Raw genomic sequence first — 18,936 nt, 5'->3', positions numbered from 1 at the left:
GTTTAATTGGAAAGCCATGCCGGCTGCTGTCTTCTCTATCAGAATCCAGCCAGCCATCGCGGAGCCTGAGAAGGGCATCCTAAACCTTGAGTTCGGGCAACAGATTGGTGCTTCCCCCTTGCTCACGGAACACGACTTCCTTCTGCATTTTCAAAGAACGGATGGGGACCACGCTAATGAGGGTTCTTCCTCCTCTAGCCCAGCTGCAGAGCCAGGAAAGAGCATGAGTTTCCTGCCTCCACCCCAGCCATCTTCCAAACCACCAGTGTCAACAGGATGGGAGCGCTGTTGCCGTCCCTCAGGAAACAGTCTTCCGGCCTCAAGCATGATTTATTAATTTCACTGCTTTGGCGCGGTCATTTATCAAAATTCGCTCAACAGTTCAATTAGGAACGGCCTACCTCCCAAATTGGGCTTGGTTTTCTCATCTCCCCTGGCCAGCCTGCGGTCTGCAGAGCTGCCCTGACCACCCCTGGCTTGGGGAGCACCAGAGGCAATAAATCACACCTCCCACTTATTGACTTCACACTTCTTGCTGCCCGAAAGCTCCACCACGGACATGGGGCAGATAAATATTTCCCCTGTTCTTCAGCACCTAATTGTTGCTCCTATGGAACCGAGGGGTGAGACTTCATCCTCCCATCCACCATCACCCCAATGTCACCCTGTCCTACTATCTTCAGGGAGCCAGAGATGGAGACAGCTTTCGGCTGGCTCAAGCTCTCATCATCCCTCCAGTTGGTTTCTCGTGACTTCGCCTCTCACCTCCGTCTCTCCCTCTCGGACCCGATTTCCATACGGCAGCAAGAGGCATGATTTTAAAATACAAATAGTGTCTCACAGCAATCATTCCTAAAACTACATCAACGGCTCCCCATTGCCCTGATGAGAAAAGCCAAACTCCTCAGTGTGGTGGTCAACCCTTGGAATCCAAACCCACCATATCCCCAGTTCCTAGAACAGGGCATGGCCCCGAGGACATGTGCAGACAAAGTGAGCTTGGCTGTTGCTCTTCCCAGCCTCACCTACTCTCTCTTATCCTCAGCAACGCCAACTGTTTATCATCTCTCCCACAAACCACATTGGTTCTCGCCCACTCCCCCTTTACTCATAAAAGTAACCTCCCTGCCCAGGCATTCCTACCCCCTCGTAAGCCAGCATCTGCTCAACCCTGCCTTTCCACCCATCACCTCCTTTGGGAAGCTTTCCTTAAACACCCCTCCCCCAGCAGCCACCACCACACTGAGCTAGAGACCCCTCCTTCTACAACATGGTGAGCACAACCCAGTGACAGAGGACCACAACCAAGTGGAGGACAGGAACCGCCCGGTGCCTTCGTCCCTTCGGTTTCCCCAGCACCTGATGTGCAACCCGAGTCCCCACCACTGGCCTCCAAATCCACCCCTGCAGTACTTCTCCATATTCTTAGTTATCATTGCAATGCTCCACTTCTGAAGAAATGGTCAGAGACAAGAATGTCCTCTCAAATTATTTCTATTTCTATTCTCCTCCAAACGGCAGCCTGGGACCTTCTATATCATAGCTTTCTTTCCCAGAAGAAATGTGAAATGTTTTCCCCCAAAAAAACTAAAACTCTTAAAAATGGCCCCCACCCCTGCCCCTCTATTGACCACACATTGTATCAAACTTTCTTCGCTACCCTCCCTCCAAGCGAATGCCCGTCCGTTCTCTCCTAGCCATCCCCTGGACTGTGGGGGTCTTTGGTTCTCTTTCTGAAAGTGTTATTAATTAGCCCCCTAGGAAATTTGGGGGTCAGTACCAAAGTTCCCTGAACCCCTTCGCCTGGAGGTTTAGGAAAGAGTCTTACCTTAACCAGGCCTCTGGGTGATTTATCCCCATTTCCCCACCACCCACTGTGACCCTTGTTAGGATAATTATTAGAATAATAACAATACTGAACACTCTCATGGTATTAACTCATGCTTTCAATAACTACTGAATGTTCCCCAAGCAACACAATGGTCTTGGCAAGGGGAATCAGCAATCCAAACAAACAAACAAATAGGTATGGCTGCTATGAAACAGTTTTGAATCCTTGGTCTGGAAGTAACTCCTAACTAGCCTGACCCTGACCCTGATCCCTTCAATCTGTTGGCCAATTCAGGTCCTTGGACCTGACCCTGTGTGACGCTATGTAGACAAAGTTCCTGTGTTTTAATGCTAGTTCATCCATGCTGGTTAATCCCCCCCGTGCCGTCTAAACTGGCCCCACCACCCCACTTTACCATTGACCTTGAAAGTACCAGTAAGAAGAAAGCAAATCTCCAAGGAATTGCTACATGAATTCACCGTAATCAAGTGATGAGTTGTGCATTTTAGTTTCACCTCCCTGTGTTCCCTGCTTGAGGACAGAGGCCACCCATGGCTGTCCTATCCCCCATCTCAGCCTAGGACTGCACAATTAGGTCTTCAATAAAGATGTATTTGAAGGAATAAATAAGCAAAGAAATGCATCCCTGGTTCTGGGGCCCTTAGCCCAAGCTAGACTCCGACACAGCCCTTCTCCGCTAGTTTATTCCATTTTGACCCTAACAGCAAAGATCCCCAGAACTTTATTCATTGCAGAGCAAGCAAGAGGGCTGGTGCAAGCAGCAACAGCCTGTGTGTTGGCAATGCCACTGCACGTTGATGGACTTCCATAGTAATTCAACATTATTATGTGTCAAATATAATTTATGGTTTAATACAATGCCAGTTTTATAACTGCATTATTGCTATATATTTACATCTGGAAAAAAATAAATCACAGTGAGATTTTCCACTTTGAAGGACTTCATCTGGGATTAAGTGCTGAGCCAACGAAGGCTGTGTTTTCTCCAGCTAAAAGCGGGGGCAGCTCCAGGTCTTGAAAAGAACCCAAACCAGCTCATTGCCTCCCGATTGTATCCATTTTCTTGCAACCTATTTACTACCCTTTTGTCTTAAATTTCCCAAACGTGTGCTGGACACCAACCCTTTGCTTTCAGGAATTCAGAAGACTCTGGAAAGCCTGAAACACTACCCAGAGACAGAAATCACCTCTTGCTAAAAAACATTAAAGAAATGCCCCAAACATTGTATATATGGCCTCATATCACTCATACGCTTCTCTTAGCCAAGGCAGTATTGTTGTTTTGCTTGTTTTTCAGTCAAAAATTTAGCAGAGATCTTTCTATTGCAACCAATATAGATCTACATTATTTTAACATAGGCATTCGATTTATATACACACTGTAATTTTTACAAATCCTTACCCCCTTCCTCGCCATTTTAGGTTGCTTCTAAGTTCTCATTATAAACAACACCGCAAAGAACATCTTCAGACAACCATTTGCACACTCGTGCAATATTTATGTCACTGAGGAAAACCCTAAATACATTTCAGGATCACAGCGTTACAAAAAAAAATCAGACAAAAAAATAAAAATGTACCCTCCTGCAGCCCTGATCGACACAAAAACTTCTATCCACCCTCTGACACCCACTCAGATGTCACCTCTGCTCGATTTCTCCCCTGCTACACCATTGTCAGAATTAATCACTACTGCCACTCATTAACTTATAAACCTTATTTGTACAAGTATTACAGCACAGTGTTAGTCACTTATACACCTGTCCACACTACTGGATTATAATCATCTGTTCTGTCCTGTTCATCTACATAACCCCAATGTCAGACACAGAAGAGGTGTTATATACATATGCATTGAATCAAAATGCTCTTAGGGAATTACTGGAAAAGCCACCCAACTTTAGGTTTTCAATTCATGGTCTTATGAACTATAGGGAAGCCCTCCGAAAAGTCACAAGAAGGTTCTAAAAGGAGATTCTTCTCTGGGATATATATATATATATTTCATTATCAATTGAATTATCACCTCCCTCCCTTCTCCTCTGCCTTTCCCCTTCTTTCTTGCCCCTTATCAGAAGTGCCTTTGAGAACTGGCTGTCTGACTTCTTGAAATGAGACAGCCCCTCTCAAAAGAGAGGACAACGAGAAGTTTCTCTGCAGTGGAAGGGCTCCCCCAAGGTAGCCTTACAGTGTAGGGGGTCCCAGGGATTGTACTGAACAGAGCTGCTTGTGTGGGTGGTGGAGACACTTACCCTGGACACAAATCTGCCTTCCCTGCCCAGGGCGCCAAAACCACCATCCCTGCACTTACAGAACAAGGTCTGGTTCTCAAAGGCAACTCACCAGACGTGATGAGCCAGTTTAATGCTCCTCGGGCTGGCCAGCCCCGCTGAAATATGTCCACATCCTGCTCTATGCAACATCATGGGTTTCCTCCTAGAAAGAAATGCAAGTGTTAGTCATTTCAGGCTATTGTCACAAAAACACCATACACTGGATCGCTTGACAACATAAACATAGCTCTCGCAAGGTGCTAGCAGACCCAAGGTCTGGTGAGAACCCACTGCCTGGTCTGCAGATAGCTGTCCTCTGCTGTAAGTTCACATGGTGGGGAGCCGAGAGAGGAAGCAAGCTCTCCTGTCTCTTCTTATCAGGGCAGGAATCCTATCACCGCCGTCCTCATGACCTAACCACCTCCCAGCAGCCCCACCTGCTAACACCATCACATTGACGGCTAGGATTTCAGAGTATAAATTTTGCAGGAACAAAACATACAGTTCATAACATGCACTTAGCCAAATACATAATAAAAAATCTTCCAGCTTCCCTTTGAAGACCTCAATTAATAAAAAACACACCACATCTTTGGGAAGGTATTCAGTGGCTCATCCTCCCTGCAATAACCCTTAAGCCTTTCTTCCCTATCCCAAATGTCCCATGCTATTATTGAAACTTGTTTTTTTGATTTCTTAAGACCATAAATGAGATACAGTTCAAATAGACCACCTTACTTTGGCACATTATACCCAATAATCTTCCACTGGGAGAAACGCAGAATTTTACTGAGAATCCTGGAACTGGGGAGTTAGAAAAGACTTGAGAACCCATCTGAAGCACATCACGCTTTTTCCAATGAGGAATCAGGATCAGAGAGGGAGAAGGGCAGATTTAGGGACACACAGCACGGGCACAACAGAGGCTCTAATCCAAGTCCCCCTCACAGCACAGCACCGAACCTCCTTCTTCGTCTCATGCCTTTGATAGACATATAATTGCCATAACTAATTGGAAAAGGCATCAGCCTCACTTTATGATGACAAAGGATGGAAAGGAAACTCGTTGTCACTGCACAATTTATGAGGTCGTTGTTAGATTCATTACTGGAAGATCACTGGGTGTAATTAGTGACCCAAATCCAAGTAGATAAAACAGTTTGGCCCTTGTTTAAAATCTTGTCTTAAAATTGAGTAATTTCCCCTACTCTAGACAGAGTGCCTTGGAGGGTCATATTTAATGATCATACATCCCAGTGTGAAGTGACCCCAAGAGAACAAGAGACGACTTTGTAAATTGCACTCTGACTAATTTGCCTATCGGTTGGCATTTCCTCAGCCACCTTCACATTATTTTATGAACCATTAGTATGATTCGTATATTTATTCAATATTTTCCTCCATTGAAAACGGTTTCCGATGTACAACTCATGCCTGGGACACAGCACTCAATCAATAAATGTTTGTTGGAATGATTTGGATGAACCCATTTGAGTAGCATCTCATCCAACCTTAACAGCAACGCTGAGTGGCGGTGAACAGAGCCAATTTTAAATCCCTATTTTGCGTGGAAACATGGATTGAGGACTCCTTGGATTCTTAAACCCTCATTCTCAGATTTTAGTTCTGGCTTCTAGTCTCTTTTCCTTGTTTTCTCCTGAGTAGAGAGATTAAGTTCGGGCTATTAAATTTCAGAAAAAAAACAAAACAGAAACAAAAACATGAAATGGTACTTTCTCCAAAGAAAGAACTTAGAACCCTTGCATCCAATGTCCTTCTGCACCATGGGAAACTTTCCAAAATTATTTTGAGGGTCAAGCCACGTATAAGCAGAGAGCCTGATGTGGTCTCTACCCAAAACAATCCATAAGCAAGACTGAAAACAGATTTCTTGGGAATGATGAGGAGACCCTAGGGACAGTCACGAGCTCATAATGTTTTAGAACTGGAGGAGAGTGGAGGATCTAGAAGTATGTGAAATACAATGTGTATCACACTGACACGTGTTCCCCAGACCCAACTCAAGCAGATCTCTACAGAATTTTTGGTAAAGAGCCATGAGTTGGTCATCTAAAGTAAAGCCTGGAAAATAGGACTTAATTTTAGAAGTGTCCACACCCATCTTTCTATTTCTTCTTTATCAGGCCCCAGATTTCTCCCTTTCTGAGAAGACTCCACTACTAAGGCTCTTTCCAGAAGTTGATGCATCAGGACCAGTAAGAAGACGTAGCATTCATTACTACCATGGCTTTGATCAGGGATTCACCATACTTCTGATGCAGGCCATCACCTGCAAGCCATGGTCCCATTCAGGGAAACCAGAGAGCCTAAAAATAGGAAAACAGGGACCAACTCAAGTTCGAACAAGAATCTCTTGAACACCCGTTTAGAGCAACAGAGTAGACAGTGTTCCAATTACCTGCATGGGGAAAACCAGAAGGAGAGTGGGCTTGAGAGAGGGCATTAGTCTCCATACACTTAACTTTATAGCTCTGGTTTATATATATTTTTATTTTTTTAAATTTATTATTATGCTATGTTAGTCACCATACAGTACATCATTAGTTTTTGATGTAGTGTTCCGTGTTTTTAAGTGTGTTGTGTTAATTTGCTGATATATGCCCCTGCTGCTGCCCGATACCCTGTCACCACGCAGAGGGTAGAACTCACAGTCCATTCTCCAAGCTCATACCCAGCCGTGATGTATACATAGTAGGGACCTCATGTCCAATGTATATTGGGTTTGGCAAATAAATGCATCAGGGATGCCATGTTCATACATGTCTAGTCGACTTAATTGGGTCTGGGTTTGCCTGCAGGGATCGCCTCGTATTTATTGTAGTTATCGTTTTGTTTCTGCCTGAGAAGTATCACTCTGAAATTCCTCTTGTAAGTCCCTCTTCATAGAATGATAGTCTTTATAAGGGGTCACACTGTACCGGGTGATTATTCTTCATAGGAAGTCTCATCAGTGATGTGCTACACTGTCCCCGCCTGAACACAGACATCTGGCAGATACTACACGTTTATGCATCCTGAGGGAACGGGGGTAAATAATGAGGGTCCTCACACAGAACCCCCCTTGAGAGTCACACCCGTATTTGGGCACTGCGATAGGGTGCTCAGGAGAGGACGGGGCGGGGAGGAGGAGGTACGCAGCATGGCAGCTCTAGAGTCTGGCTTAACTCTGACCACCACTCACTGGTTATATGACGTGAACTAAATACACTTTTTTTAAAGATTTTATTTTATATTTATTTATTTGAGAGAGAGCGAGCACAAGCAGGGGGAGGGGCAGGGGGTTAGGCAAGCAGGTTCCCCGCCACGCAGGGAATCTGACGCAAGGCTCGATCCCAGGACCCTGGGATTACAACCTGAGCCAAAGGCAGACACTTAACTGACTGATCTACTCAGGCACCCTGAAATAAATATACTTCTGAGCCTCAATTTCCTCATCTATACATTGGGGATAACATAGTACACTTAGCACACAGAAAGTGCTCAAATGCTAGTTTCACTTTTCGTTAGGAGAGAGAGTGCAAATTATGATTGAAGACACTGAGTCTCCTCATTGCACTTACTGAAATAAAAGATTTCTGTGTTTCCCAATTCTGACTTAACAGCATGAAAGCAGAGAGAGAAAGCACCAAAAAGAAATGCTAATGAGGCAGTCTCTTTATGGAAAAGCATTAAGATTGACACAACACCTTCCCTCTTAGAAAAAAAAAGAAGAAGAAGAAGAACAGTGAATCCTCGCTACTCTGTTTACTAACTGTGTGGTCTGAGGAAGGATACCGGACCTCTCTTATCTCCAGTTTTCTCACTTTTAATGGAGGATAAAAATATCTACTTTACAGGAGTGAGATAAGGATTCAACAAGGACACATGATGGAGGCACAGACAGTGTGCAAATAAGTCGTAGGGAAATAGTAGAATCCCGGCCAAGAGTAGCCCTGCCTGCTATGTGATATGCAGCAACTTACTCAGCTCTCTGAGCCTCAGTTTCTGTAAGAGAGGAAGCCTGTATATATTCAGGTCGAGAAGCTTCCCCTTCCCCCCTCCATAGGGAGAGGATGGATGGATGGATGAATGGATGGACATACAGACAGGATGGACGGATGGATGGATGAATAGACAGACAGGATGGATGGATGGACAGATGGATGGATGGATGGATGGATGGATGGATGGATGGATGGATAGACAGAGAGACAGGATGGATGGATGGAGAGACAGGATGGATGGATGGATGGATGGATGGATGGATGGAGAGACAGGATGGATGGATGGATGGATGGACGGACGGATGGACGGACGGACGGACGGACAGAAGGATGGATGGATATATGGAGAGATATTTAGGTAGATAGGTGATAAAAGGATATTAGGGAGAGATGTTTTCTGTATCTGCATAACAAATTATCCCAAAACTTAGTGACTTACAACAACCATTGTTTGTTTTCTCCATCTCTGTCAGTCAGGAATCTGAGTTCAGTTTACTTGGGTGCCTCTGCCTCAAGATGTCTCACAAGGCTTCAATCAGTGTGCTGGCTTGGGCTGTAATCTCGTCTGAAGGCTCAACCAAGGGAGGATCCACTTCCCATCTCTCTTAACATGTCTGTTGCCAGGATTAGGTCTGTTATGGACTGTTGGACTGAGGCCATAACTCCTTGTTGGCTGTTAGCCAGGCCCACATCCTTGGTTCCTAGCTATGTGGCCCTCTCCACAGGGCAGCTTGGAGCCTGGCAGCTCCCAGCACCTGCCTCCAACCCAGTGGGCAAGTGACAAACTATGAAAGAGTACAAGATGGAAGCCAGTCTGTGTGTAACCTGTTCGTAGCAGTAACATCCCCTCACATCTGCCCTATTCCACTAGTGAGTCACAAGATCGAGTATGTTCTCAAAGGAAGGGGAGGCCCCTGGGGAACAACTTAACAGCCGTCTACCACTATCCCAGGGAATATGAAAAGGCCTTCATTACTTAATCAAACCCCCCGGACCCACCTGTTAACAGGAGGTAGCCCATTCTTCTGTATCTTCCCATTTTAATTGCATATTTGACTTTTTCCCACCCATGCTCATTTCCTGTGTTTTGGGGTGCAGTCAGCGAGGTAGGATTGGGAACAGTGTGCACAGCAGAAAATAAAGGCAGGCAGTGAGCTTTGGATGATCAACCAGGAAGAGGTAAGCCCTTAGCTGCCCTTATAATACCTTAGCATTTCACATTGCACATTTTCCCCATGCATAGCTGCAAGATGGAGTTACCACTTTGGAAAATTAAATTTCATGGAAAGTTGGCCATGGTTCCTCTTCCCTCCCCCTATGGAAGCAAATGATGGAAAGATCTCTGTCACAACTGCCGAATCATTTTCAGGAATCTTTTGGAGGAGGCTGAGTCCCTTTTCTGGAGAGGTTCCCAAATGGAAGGCCTTTCGTTAAAAGCTTTTGAGAGAAAAGTGATCAAATATCCACATGATCTGTATAAAATGGAAATCAAGACACACACAGAGAGACACAAATAACTAGACAAAAATGAGATGCTTCTCAGAAATTAGGGAGGATGCTTTCCAGAGGGAACACTCTCCTGGTGAAGAGAGGATTTAGTATCCTGACCTGCCAGCACGCTGCAGGATGGATTCCTCCATTAGTTTATTGGAATGCTCATAAAATAAAGGTTAGCCCCATCCTAAGGACATCTTCCACCTTTACCAAACCATACTATCAAGTTGTATGAGCTCCTTGGGGTTAAGCCACCACAACACAGAGAATGTGTGCTAATGCAACTTGCCTGGAGTTAAGCTCGTTTAAAAAGCTAGAATACCATGGAGAAAGTTCCCCAGGCTAAGTAAGTTTCATGAATCTAAACCCCAGCAATGAACTCACCTCCAAAGTTTCTGAAATACTTAGCCCTGGAAAGGGCATCATTTGTTCATCGGATGCACTGACTCCAGTCCTCACCCCCATCTCAGTAATTTGGATGTTTGAGAATTGAAAGACGGCATGAAGAATTTGTATCAACCTTCTCAGTTCTGTATGACTGGAAAGTAAGCCTCCATATACACTCAAAGGTATTTACCAACCATTTTGCCCATTGCAGAGGGTTAAAGAGCTTTGTCTTTAGGCTTTGTGTACAGTCAGTGTTCTTATCAGGGCAACATCACTCCCTCCTTTTGGCAACAATGCCAAATCTTCTTTCAGGAACCAAACTTTGGATATCCCGCATTGTCCTGGGGAAGCTGTTAATCATGGCGTCCTTCCCTGCCTTTCCCCAGCTAAAGGGTAGTCATGTGACTCGGACTGACAGTCCAAAGACTCCTTCATCCAGATAGGGTTTGGATCCAGAAAGGACATAACAAGAGAATGTAAGGTTATAGATGCCAGCAGCCCTTTGTACCACCACATGAGGAGGGGCTGCCTGAAAATAGAGCCACAGAGCCCTGAATGAGAAAAACCGGGCCCTGGAGAATATTGTATAAGCCCTTGTACCAGCCCCTGATTCCCGGCGAATGGTCAAGCTCTCTAGCTTTCTTCAGCTAGTTTCTGTTAGATTTCTGTCACTCAAAAGCATCCTGATCAGGGCTTTGATAAATATTGGAGCCATTATTAAGTGCTAAGCCCTGGGCATTACCAAGCAGAGGCCATAATAATTGCCTTCAGCGTATTCTCAGTCAAGGATTTATGGCTGGTGGTTCAAAACATGAGCACTGAAACCAAACAGATCTGAATTTGAATTCCAGTTTCACCATTTCCTACTTCTGTGTCTGTGATAGGCAGAATCCTCAGGTAGCCTGAAGATTTATGCCACACTCACCCCAGGTAAGTGCTCTGGATTATTCCTTCCCCTTCCATGTGGGCAGGACATATGAATACAATGGGGTCTCACTCCAATGATTAGTTACATTATATGGCAAAGGTGAGGGGATTCTGACAATTCAGTGAAGATTCTAAGTCAGTTGGCTTTGAGTTAAGCAAAAGCAAGAGTGCCCTGGTGAGCCTCACCTAATCAGGTAAGGGGATTTTTTAAAAGAGACTGGACCCTTTCTGTAGAGAGAGGCTTTCTCTTGCTGGCCTTGAAGAATCAAAGAGCCATGTTGTGAACTGCTTACAGACAGGTGGAGGTTCTGGGATCTGAGGGGCCTCAGCCCTACAACTAGATTCTTTCAAACTCTTGGGGGAGTTTGGTTTAGGACCCTGAGTCACAGATGAGAATGCAGCTCTGATCAACACTTCAATGACAAACTTCTAAAACCCTGAGCAGAGAACCCAGCTAAGCTATGCCCAGATTCCTCACAGAAACTGTGAGATTAAAAATGTACGTTGTTTTGGGGGCACCTGGGCAGTAAGTGTCTGACTCTTGGTTTAGGCTCAGGTCATGATCTCAGGGTCATGAGATCGAGCCCCGCTGTGTCAGGCTCCACACTCAGCAGGAAGTTTGCTTGAGATTCTCTCTCCTTATCCCTCTGGCCCTCTCCCTACTCATGCACACACATTCTCTCTCTCAAAAAAGTAAATAAATACATCTTTTTTTTTAATGTGCATTGTTTTAAACCATGAAATTTGTGATAATGTGTTATGCGGCAGTAAAAAACCCAATACATTGTCTCTGCTCAAAATGAAGCTTTCTGAGCCTGAATTCCTTGGCCTAATAAATGATCATCATAGAGGCATCTACTTTCATGGGTTGTTTTCAAAATGAATTGGTAATTCCTGTATAATTCAATGCCTGACCTACAGTTCGATACCCACTCATTGCTAGCTGACATCATCACAGTTTAAGTGTGTGTGCGCACATATGCACGGGAGCCCAACGGGGTGACTGGTATTTGTTGTGTCTACCACCAAACTCCCAAGCACCAAGCAAGGGACTCTGCCTCCTGAAGACCACTTTATCCAACTTCTTGCTTTTATAGCCAGGGACACAAAGTCCAGAAAGGGACCGTGATTTGTCCCGGGCCCCAAAACTTGTGAGTGGCCTCAGTAAGGACTTCTGGCTCTCAGCCAGGTTCTGCCTCAGTCTCCCCCTTGCAGAAAATGGCGCCCTTTCTGCCAGACTTGTTATGGACATCCACACAAGGTCAAATTGTTTGAAGGATCTAATACTTCTGTTTCCTGCATTTGTTACCTATTGCTGTGTCACAAGTTATCCTAAAACTTTGACCTGAAGACAGTACACATCTAATATGTCATCGATTCCGTGTGTCAAGAATCTGGGTACAGCTTCTCAGGCTGCCTCTGGCTGGAGATGTCTCACGGGGTTGCCCCTGAGCTCTTGACGCAGGCTACGGTCATCTGAAGGTCTGACCGAGGCTGGCGTCCATGTGCAAGGTCACTCACTCACTGGAAAGAGGGTCCAGTTCCTCACCACACAGGTCTCTCTGTGAAGCTGCTTGCAACCCAGAAGCCAGTTGCTCCCTGAGCAAGAGCTCCAAGACAGAGAGCATGACCAAGATGAAAGCTACGTCGTCTTTTTGGAAATGACTGTTGGGGAAATGGGATAGGCTGGTGATGGGTATTAAGGAGGGCACGTATTGCATGGTGCACTGGGTGTTATACACAAGTAATGAATCATGGAACTTTACACCAAAAACTAGGGATGTACTGTATGGTGACTAACATAATAAAAAATAATAATAAAAAATAAAATCTTAAAAAAAAAAAAAAAAGAAATGACTGTTGGAAGCAATGCCTCACCACCTCTGCCCGGGCTACCGGCCACACGGATCAACCCGGCTATGAAACTAGTTCCCACCGGTGTGGGAACGGCAGGAAGGGCCGCCACTGGGGGCCAGTCTCCGAGGCTGGCTTCGCGGCTCTCGTCAATGCCTAATGAGCCATGCTGCTGCCAGGGAAGTTGGGATGACTTTGTCCCAGCCCTTGTGGTTAATAGAAATAGAAAGACCGTGACTGTGGCACCCGTGCCAAATATCAAATGAAAATGGCATTTGCAAAGTGCAATTAGTACTCCTTTCCCCGAGAAGGTCTGCTCTGCTTAATGATCTACATATCAGTGCATTCCAAGCAGAGGTATTAAATATCTTAGGATACGCAGACACTCTGCAACATGACGGCACCTTCAAAAGAGATCAGCAGAATGACCATGACTTGAATTGGCTATAAGCAAAGCGTCAGAAGGCACAGGTGGCTTTGAAATGCAGAACCTCATGGTGGGAAGAGGGACGGGCGGTGCAAGTCCGGCTTCTAGAAGTCTGCATCCGTTGTTACTAATAGGCTCTGCACTATCGGACCTGGTCCAGCTTCCCCTCCAGCCTCAGCACCCAGGCCTCCCCAGCAGACCCCCGAGCCCAGCACAAATGAAAACACTGTTCTCCCAAGAACAGAATTGTCACCAGGGAGGTGTCTTCATGGAGAGTAACCTCGAGCATGGACATTTCTTTCTTTTTTTTCTTATTTTTTTTGAGAGAGAGCATGAGCACGAGTCAGTGGGGGACAGAGGGAGAGAGAGAGAGGGAGAAGCAGATGCCCCCCGGAGCAGGGAGCCTGACGCAGGGCCTGATCCCAGGACCCTGGGTTCATGACCTGAGCTGAAGGCAGACATTTAACCGACTGAGCCACCCAGGTGCCCCGGGCATGGACATTTTATCAAACCCCTGGCTTTGTGGGTGAGGTTGGCCAAAAAGAGGTAAAGCGAGAGTTTATGTTATACCAGAATTGATAAACTAGTGTAGGAACTTTCCATCCAGTTCATCTTGGATTTATTATTGTCCCCCTTTCTGTTCTCCAAACTGGCCAGGTAAATCGTCGTGATGCCTCAATCTACTCCTATCACTTCTCTGCTTTCTGAACAGACTTCGGAGATGTCCCACGGCTTCTGGGGAAATGTATGAAATACATGGAAAGAAGCACAAAATCCTGGGTCTGACACTTCTCTCCTTCCTCCTCTGGGTGACAATTACCCTGAATCAACCAATGTCCACATTCATTTTGCCTCGAAAGCATCCCTATTACTCCCTGCTTGAGGCCTCACCTCTCCACTTTCACCTCCCTAAACCCCATGTCTCCTGTTACTCACTCCCACTCACTCCCATGCACTTCTCCTTCAGAGCACTTGTAACAAAAGCAGATAAGCATTTAATTGTATTATTAGTTATTTATCGTCTGTTCCCCACTATTTAGCTATAGGCCCTGGGAAAGAAGGAATGGTATCTGTCTTGCCCCATTGCTGTATCCTCCAGTGCCCAGGATGATGCCTGGCACCTGTGGCTGCCCAACAGATATTTGTAAAAGGAATATAGATGGATAAACACGGGCTAGACCAGGTATTACAAACCAACTGCCCATGGACCAAATCCGGTCTACCACCATTTTTACAAATAACGTTTTATTAGAACACAGCCACACCCACTTGTGTTTGCCTATTGTCTGTGGCTGCTTTCATGCTCCAAAGGCAGAGATGAGTAACTGCCCCAATATCCTCTGGTTGGTCCCTGAAGCCAAAATTATGTACAGTCTGGCACTTCACAGAAAAGTTTGCTGATGTCTGGACCAGAATCCAGTGCTTCTTCAGAGGAAGCATGAAGACAGAAAAGTTTTGTGAACAATAAATGCATTTTCCTCCCATACCCATCCTACATCCAACAAGATAGTATAGATGGAGTTGTGTATTGGAAGCTCCAGGGACTTGAGGCATGGGGTGCCTGAAGGGGAGCTCTCAGATAGGCCAGGGGAGCACTGCTGACCAAGCTGCAGTTAGCACTGAACATAATGAGCCAATGCACTGACTGAGGCACGATTGACCGGAAATACAAACGTCATGACCAGAGGTGGACAGCACTCATGGTCAACGCCAGAGGCTGAGACCTCTGGTATTACCATGGGTACCACGGACGAGGAAGGGCTTTGGCTTCTTGTCGTTCTTGGTTTGAATTGGCCATAATGGATCTGTCACCTTCCAGGGCCTGTGGCCCCACAGCTCACAGTGATTGATCGCCTGAGCCATGTCAGAGTTTCCCTGCAACCTCGGCCTATTCGTTCTGTACTAAATGGACAAGCGCTCATTGACATCCATGAATGAGTTCATTGGTGTGCAAAGCGAAGTGTCAACCCGATGGGGCAAGGTGGGCTGAGAGGCATTCGGGAGCTTGGGTGAGCAGCTGGGGTCTGGGGAACAGCCCTGACGGTCCAGCCTGGGCAGGAAACAGCTAGCAGGGCCTGTGAGGCACACCAGCAAACAGGTCCTAGAGCTTCAAAGATCGTGAGCAGCACGCTGGTCAAGAGTTCGTCTCTGAACTGGAGCAATGCCTCTAAAAACAAGGTCTGTGGATCATCGGCTCTAGGCTCACAGAACTTTTAAGAATGTAGACTGTAGGAACCGTTCCATATCCACTGAACTGGAATCTCCTGGCGGAATCTGGAAATCTGTCTTTTGAACAAAGACCCCAAGTGATTTTTATGCCCCTGAGAATTTGAAGTCTACTGAATTAAGATGATACAATTTCTGCCTATTTCAGTTTATACTTCAGTTAATAGTTGAGGAAGGAAGAAGATGTAGGTAAACACTTCTCTTTGGAACAAAGGGGGGAATTCTGGAATCAACTTGCACTAGAGAAGACTCAAGACCCAGGGCTCCTCTTGAAAAGCCATGGTGTGCTTGAATGAGCTGATCTGGCCATACGTGGTCCACTCAAAAGCATTGCCTTACTTAACTACTGCGCCAACCTTGAGTCAGTGATAGTCTTTCCCGAGAGGAAGGTGAGACTCAAGCAGAGAAGTCACATGCAAGATGAATCAGCTGGTAATAGCACAGCTGGCCTCCCTCTTTCCTCCCTCCCTCCCTCTTCTTCTATCCTTCCTTTATCAGGATGGGTCAACTGAATGTCTTACCTCTGGTCACTCAGAGGCTGAGCCTGAATCAAGAATTAAATACAAGTGATTCTGCAAGGAAGGAGTCCAGGAGCAACCAAGAAGGAAGTGGGGATGGGGGCGCCTGGGTGGCGCAGTCGTTAGGCGTCTGCCTTTGGCTCAGGGCGTGATCCCAGCATTCTGGGATCGAGCCCCACTTCAGGCTTCTCCGCTGGAAGCCTGCTTCTTCCTCTCCCACTCCCCCTGCTTGTGTTCCCCCTCTTGCTGGCTGTCTCTCTCTGTCAAATAAATAAATAAAATCTTAAAAAAAAAAAAAAGAAGGAAGTGGGGATATCAGCAAAGGGAAGAGAAAGAAGGTAACGAAGGGGCGTTCCAAATTCAGCCTCAACCATGGCTGTCTCTGGACCAAAAATTATCCCCAGGCTTTGAGGCAAAGCCACTAGACTTTGGTACTTTCCCACCAGTCACTGGCAGCTGCCGTTGGGGTGAGAGGCAAAACTCCCAGACATTTCCTGCTCCCAGAATGAAATCTTGAGAAACGCCAGCATCCAAGGGCGTTGTTCCAGAAGTCAAACATTTTGGAGCTATTCCACAATTCCCAGTCTGATGCTCTGTGCCAGCCTTTGCATGTGTTCATGTTGGTGTCTAGGACCCCGGAATGACATCTATCATAGGATTTGGGATTATATTAAAGTAGAAGAAAACTTATGGGCCAACAAGGGCATCTTTTACTACTGCACATCCTTTCTCTTCCTTTTGCCATGGCTGTGGTTTTTGCCTGCAAGGAGGAAGGTCTGAATGCCCACTATCTGCATACAAATTCTCCTTGTGTTCCTTCCTTAGTCTACCTCCAGCTCAATTTATTTTAGGGACTTTCCTGCTAATTCCCCATCACCTTCTTTCTTCTAGCTTGTTATGGCTTTGATGGGAACCTCAATTAATGAGATGATTTCATGCAGGCTACTGCAATAGGGAGACCATTCATTAATGAGGATGTCTCAGTGGGAAGGAAGGGAACTGGGGTGTCTATAGAGTCAAGGAGGCATGGAAGTCATTCACAAGTCTAGTGGGAATCCAGAAGAAGTATGGAGACCCTCATATCTGGGTCACTGAGGAAAGTGGAGGTGGGTCTTCTCTTGGAATAAGCAAGAGGGAGGTCAGCCATTTCCCTGGAAAACAAAAGGCTAAGCAAGGCTGTTTCTTCAGCATCACTGTTTTCTGGGGAGTCTTGGGCTCAGGAAAAGTTCAACACCATCAGGGTCATCACAAACATGACACAGGAATTAGCACCAGCAAGTTGGAAGTGATGACAAAAAAATCCTGAGGGGACTTTTGCCACAAATATTCAATCCAGAAAATATTAACACCTCTGACAGTAGTACATTGAAGAGAGGAAGTTTCTGTGATTCACGCACACCTGAGCCAAAGCTCTCTCCTTCGAGAAGAGCTTGAATCATCACTTGATATTTTCCCCGGAGACTCCTGTCTTTGTGAGGAGGACCACCCCAAGTTTCAATAGCTTTGGCTTTAGCTCCTACTGGTCGACCTCAGAGCTACAGAAGACCATGGCTGAGGGGAAAGAAACCCAATGCAGTAAGAGAGAAACCATGCGCAGAAAGTCACGAGTGGCCACCATGCAGAATACCCACTGAAATCAGGCTGCCATGAGCTTGGACTCTGACCTCCCTAAGCAGAACCCGTGACTTCCTCTTTATGGTAGGTCTGTAACTTCTTACACCTACCCAGCAGTCTTCACAAGGAGTGTCTCAGCTATCAGTGGGGGAAAATGCAAGGGAAGGAACTAAAGCTGAACTCAGCTTATTATAATAGATATACAGCCATGGCTCCACTTGCTGGGAAGGAGGTGTAGTCCACCTGCTGTTCCAGGCTGCTCTTCCTCATCCCGTTGTTTGTCTCTCCCCATAACGGCAGGCTCTTTCCCCTGCCCATTCAAGACCACGAACTCAGCTTCCTAATCCAGCTCTCTCCATGTTCTGGAGAGCAGTCTGGAGTTTTCCCCACATTTCATCACACTTGATCCTCACAGCTGAGGGAGGGAATGTCTCTTCCACTGCATCTATTTTTTTTAAAGATTTTATTTATTTATTTGACAGAGAAAGAAAGTGAGCGCACACAAGCAGGGGGAACAGCAGGCAGAGGGAGAGGGAAAAGCAGACTCCCCACTGAGCAGGAAGCCCAATGTGGGGCTCTATCCCAGGACCCTGGGATCATGACCTGAGCCAAAGGCAGATGCTTAACTGACTGAGCCATCCAGGTGCCCCACACTGCATCTATATTTAACAAAGAAGGCAGGAAGGGAAAGCGACTCGCCCAGTGTCACACAGCCAGTAAGAAGCAGAACTGGAGAAACCCAGGTCTCCTGGGTGATGTTCCTGACATCCTTTTGCATCTTTGCCATGTCCCTCCCCTGAGTTATTTGCATTAATAACTGGGGCTTAGAGACAGAAACGATCTCCCTAATCATGGACTTCAGCTACTCCTCGAAGGATGTATTCTATGTCTCCCCAATTACTTCACCTCTGGAGACAAAGAATGTTCCACCCTTTCTAACCAGGAATGATGCCCTTATCTGGAAAGGATGCTGCCCATGGAGAAATCTTTCCATTTTCCCCAAAGGTGAGAGAGAGAGAGAGAGAGAGAGAGAGAGAGAGAGAGAGAGAGAGAAAGAAACCCTTTTAATTCTGTTTTCACTTAAATAGCCATGGAAATTGGGAACTCAAGATAACCAATCAGTTATTTGCTAGTGGAATTTTCCTGGTAAGGAGAGAGAGCACTTAGACCCAAAATGTATACATTTCTTCCGAAATGTCATTCAACATCTATCTCTTTCCCAGATAGTGACAAACGCTCCATGTTCCTGTCAAAATGCCAGCTTTCAGCACCAGCCTTAATAATAAAAGCCAGATCCAAAATCCAACAGAGAAATCGCAACTTTGCCAGCAAAGAGTTTATCATCCCATTTTATTTTAAG

The 18,936-nt window shown here is 45.9% G+C and overlaps 1 long non-coding RNA gene across 2 annotated transcripts in view; it reads right to left on the bottom strand.

The window, feature by feature from the left end:
* LOC103668572 overlaps positions 1-18,936 on the bottom strand; it is a 100,756-nt gene that overhangs the window by 60,379 nt on the left and 21,441 nt on the right. For both annotated transcript variants that reach the window (XR_570087.2, XR_570089.2), the window contains exon 6: positions 4,196-4,288. This is a non-coding gene — a long non-coding RNA (uncharacterized LOC103668572). The remainder of the gene's footprint in view (positions 1-4,195; positions 4,289-18,936) is intronic.

Source organism: Ursus maritimus, unplaced genomic scaffold (assembly GCF_017311325.1).
Source record: "Ursus maritimus isolate PB19 unplaced genomic scaffold, ASM1731132v1 scaffold_2, whole genome shotgun sequence".
In the NCBI taxonomy this organism is placed as follows: Eukaryota; Metazoa; Chordata; class Mammalia; order Carnivora; family Ursidae; genus Ursus; species Ursus maritimus.
The sequence above is the reverse complement of the archived record's forward strand: the minus strand, read 5'-3'. Positions and strand labels throughout refer to the sequence as shown.